Source organism: Choloepus didactylus, chromosome 4 (genome assembly GCF_015220235.1).
Source record: "Choloepus didactylus isolate mChoDid1 chromosome 4, mChoDid1.pri, whole genome shotgun sequence".
Lineage (NCBI taxonomy): Eukaryota > Metazoa > Chordata > Mammalia > Pilosa > Megalonychidae > Choloepus > Choloepus didactylus.
The window spans coordinates 194,823,267-194,828,314 of NC_051310.1; the positions used below are offsets into that span (position 1 = coordinate 194,823,267).

A 5,048-nucleotide genomic window follows, 5' to 3' on the forward strand; every position below is an offset into this window, starting at 1 on the left:
AGAATCATTATGTAGAATATACATCTATTGGCATTTATTAAAAGAAGCTTTTTGATACAACTGAGGTAATGAATTTTCAGCAGGAATGGTAGAAATTTATTTTGCCATCACTGTGATTATTTCTTAAATGTTAAGTTTCCTTACTTCATTTTTACTATATACTATTTTGTTTTTAAACTGTATCCAAAATTTAAAGGAACAAACACTGAATAAACACCACAGTTCTAACAACACAAACCAAAGGGTTATGAAAACAAATTACCAGGAGTGCTAGGGGAAATTATGACAGTAGAGGGAAAGATAGATGATAAAAACTGGGACTGTATAACTTATTGAAACTAGAGTGGTTTTTGATGGTGACTAAATATACAAATATAAAATTGTTACATGTAGGATAACAATGTCTACCTTGCAAGATGTTAGAAAGGGATGGTTTTGGGGAAAAGTTTAATTAAAGCAAACTGGAGTCTATGGTTAATAGTAACATTGCAATATACTTCCAGTAAATGTAACAAAGCCAATTACAGCAAAGCTAAATGTCTATGAGAGGGGGATATAAGGGAGGAGTATGGGATTATTGTAGTAGCTTTGTTGTCTAACATTATTATTATATTGTATTCTATGGCATTTTAATTTTTTAATCTTTTTTATTAGTACAGTTAAAACTTTTTTCATTTTTCTGAAGTAATGGAAAAGTTCAAGTGCTGACTGTGGTAATGAATGTACAACTATATGATACTGTGAATTGATTGTAGACTGTGGATGATTGTGTGATATGTGAATATATCTTTGTAAAATTGCAGGGAAAACTATAAAGAGGTATAAAAGTTCTGGAGAAAACACTGAAGGATGTACCTATTTACTATTGGTGGGGAAGTAAAATGGTGTAGCCTATCTGGAGGGCAGTGTGATGTTTCCAGAATAAGTTAACTATGTGAGGGCCATAAGGTCCTGCAACCTCATTATGGGTATACACATGGAAGATACAAGAGCAGGGACATGAATGGACATTTGCACACTGGTGTTTATGGTAGTGGTATTCACAATTTGCAGTGGATGGAGGTGGCCTAAGGGTACATTGACTGATTAACAGAATTGCAAACTGTGGTGTATGCATAAAATAGAATACTGAGCAAGAAGGAATGAAGCTGTGAGACACACAACTTGGTGAATCAATATTGAGGACAGCATTTGGAATCAAGTATGCTAGAAATGAAGACAAACCTTATAATGTCTCACTAATATTGAGTAACTACAATGTGTAAACTCTGAGAATTGAATGTTAGAGCATAGCTTATTAGGATAATGTTTATTGTAATTGTCCTTAAATTGTAAACTCTCAAAGCAGTCATTTGAGTTGTAATGGTTATCTCTAAATTCTGAGATGCTGAACTCTGTGTATAACCTTGTCAGTCTCTGGAACTTTGCATATCTGTGTGATACCTGAAACTCAGAGCTAGAGCTCAGCAGCTATGAATGTCAATATTAACTCATACAGCAACTGTTAAGCTGAAAAAGCATTCAGAGTTCAATTACAGATATGAGTAAAGCAGATCTTGTTAGGAGTAAGGCAAATTCAACCAAAGGGTAAAGGATGATATTGACTGTGTTTTAAAAACTTCAACCACTGTGTGAGATGAAGGGAAGAGATATTTATTTGGTGCAGGATCTATATTTTCTGCAGCACACTAAATAATTTAACATATACTTTCAGGTTGTTCAAACATCATAATTACACAAACTATTAATAGGAAGTGGATCTGTTAGGTTTGTACAGGTTAGTGGGAAATCCTGATACATCTCAAAGTAATTTTGGCAGAGAATAAAAATACATTTGCAGGGTCCCCCTGAGGAACTGGGGAAAAATGCAGAAAGTTTGGACTTACCCACCTGGGTTATTACTGATAGTCTCACAATATCTGTGGACTAACAATCCAGTAGAATGTGCCCTCAAACTTGGGGCTTGCCCTTATGAAGATTGGTACTGTAATGGAGAGTGTAAGCCTACTTATAATCATGTCTAAGGGTCTACCCAAGAGAACGTCTTTGTTGATCACATGTGGCCTCTCTCTCTCTAAGCCTATGAGGCAGGTGAACTCTTTGCCCTTCCTAAGTCCCAGGGATGGAAGTGTCCATGGCAATGTGGGGCATGGCAGATGGGGATGAGCTTTGACCCAGCATCAAGGGACAGAGAAAATCTTGAATAGAAGGGTGAAGAGAATGGAGCAAAATAAGGTTTCAGTGGCTGAGAGATTTCATACGGATTCTAGAGGTCACTCTGGAAGGCATTCTTATATGCCTTATAGATATCCCTCTTTAGTTTCTAGTGTATTGGATTAGCTAGAAGAAAATACCTGAAACTGTTGAACTGCAACCCAGTAGCCTTGATTCTTAAAGACAATTGCATCACTATGTAACTTACATGGTATGACTGTGAGATTGTGAAAATGTGTTGGCTCACACTCCTTTTATCAAGTGTATGGACAGATGGATAGAAAAAAATGGGGACAAAAACTAACTGAAAAATGGGGGAGGTGGAATGTTTTAGGTGTTCTTTTTACTTTAATTTTTATTTCTTTTGGAATAAGGAAAGTGTTGAAAAATTGATTCTGGTGATGAATGCACAACTATATGATGGTACTGTGAATAACTGTACACTGTGGATGATTGTAGGGTATGTGACTATACATCAATAAAACTATTTTTAGAAAAAGACTATCTCAAATCAATAGCATTTTACATCTTAAGGAAATACAAAAAAAAATTAAAAAGAGCAGACTAAACCCAAAGCAGGTAGAAGGAAGGAAATAAAATTAGAGCAGAAATAAATTAGAGAATAGAAACCAATTAGTAGTTGGCACCTTGAAAAGATCAACAAAATTGAAATACCTATAGATTACACTAAAATTAGTAAGGAAAGTGATGACATTACTACAAACCCTACAAAATAAGTAAGTTATAATAGGATACTATGGCTCCTTCCCTCTCCTCCCCATCCCCATTGCCTCCTCTCCCAATTCTCCATCCCCTTCTTCCCTTGTCTCATCATGGCCTGACCTATTTCAGCCTAAATCCTTCACAAGGCTATAGGTGCCACACCCTGCCTATTTACCCCCAACCCCCAGCAAGGGATCCACCCACCTGTCCCCAAGCTGCCTGCTCTGCTTGGCTTCCCACTTGCCAGGGTGGTTTTTGAGACTTCTGCTCTGTGCCACTGTCTACAATCTCTCCAGCCACTCAGTTTCCATGTTTCCCTTCCTGGCAAGAGGGGCTGCCTGGGGGTCTGGTCAAGCTGGGACACAGGGGCCCTGGAGCAAGTGATGTCAGGGTCATTGGGTTGATGTGAACACAGTATCTTCTGGGGCTGTGCTTGTCTATGGCCTTCACCATCAAGCTGTGGAGCTTCTTCATTTAACTTTTGTGGAGGCAGATCTGCACAGTAATTCAGTACCAAACTCATTGATATGATATCCTACCTTTATCTCCTGTTTCCCAACATCAGCTGGGCCAGGTGAAGAGAAAGATCTGAGTGCTGGATCTGGATGAAACACTTATCCTCTCCCACCATGATGGGGTGGAGGTCAGGTTTTGCCTGGAACATCTGACTTCATCCTCGAGGTGGTAGTAGACAAGCATCCTTTCCAGTTTATTGCACATGAGTACCCATGTGTATTTCTTCTCAGAAGTGGTAATCCAATGGTATGAGATGGTGGTATTCACATAAAGCATGGCAGACAAACTAGACAATAGAAGGATCCTCAACAGAGATACTATGGGCAACACTACTTGTTGGAGTTGGGCAGTTACATCAAGGACCTCTCTCTGGTCCACAGTGACTTCTCCAGCACTGTGATCCTGGATAACACCCCAGGGGCCTACAGAGCCATCCAGACACCATCCCCATCAAGTCCTGGTTCAGTGACCCCAGTGAACCAGCCCTTCTCAACCTGCTCCCAGTGATAGATGACCTCAGGTTCACAACTTACATGTTCTGTGTTGAGACAAAATATTCACCAACACAAGCTCTAGTAATAGCTACTCCCCCTCCACCTGAGTTGGGGTGGGAGGGAAAAGGAGGGTGACCCCTTGGATGCTGTCTAATCCCCTATCCATGGTGAGGACTGCATGGGCAGAGTCTGTTCCTCCTACCCCTCTCTACCCTAGGAGCCCTACGAGCAGAGTACAGATGGATGCCTGGGCCAGACACTGGAGCACCCTTCGTAACTTGATGTTGACACTCCTTGGAAACCCCAAACTGGAAGAAAGCCAAGGCTTAGGAGAGACAAAAGAAACTGTCTATGTGGAAAGGCAGGACTGCAGAGTGTTGGACATACAATGATTTTAGAAGCTCAAAAAGAAGTCAAGCTAGCTTTCTTGTGATTTGATTTAAAACAAAACAAAACAAAACAAAACACTTGTACAAAACTGACCTAATTTTTCAGTCTTGTTTCAGTGGCTGGGCTGTGGGTGGGAGAGTGGAATTTTGGGCCACTCGATTTTCCCCAAACTTGTCCCCCTTTCTTTCCCTCTGTTTTTCTCTTTTCCTAGATGCCTCAAAACTATAACCAGCTTTCTTTTTTTCCTACTTTCTCTTTTAAACCATGCATTATAACTTTGAGACCTGGAAAAAAGAGAATATTATGAAAAATTGTAATCCAACAGATATGATATCTTAAACAACATGAACTAATTCCTAAAAGCACACCATGCCTTTTCATAATATTTACTCAAAAAAAAATCACTGCTCTAGAAAAAATTTGTAGGGCATATTTCTAAAAAACTGGTATTTTAGGTAATAGTGGACTATATTTTTTATTTACTCATAATTTATTACCTTTTATCTTGGCTATTATGCAATATTCTTGAGGGAAGTCATGATCACTTTGTGGCAGAGTTGTGCCAGTGAGGGAAATATACTCTCAAATAAAATAATCAATCATCTGCCCTGTGGTGTTAAAGTTTTGTTTAGAAGAGATAAGTTAAAGTAAAGTATCACAGGGTTAACTTTTATACATAACTGGAATTCATCAAAATTACATTTTCATGGA

At 38.8% G+C, this 5,048-nt stretch overlaps 1 pseudogene; it reads left to right on the forward strand.

Moving 5' to 3' along the window:
• Positions 1-3,340: 3,340 nt before the first annotated feature.
• LOC119532519 lies at positions 3,341-4,029 on the forward strand (annotated as a pseudogene).
• Positions 4,030-5,048: the final 1,019 nt, after the last annotated feature.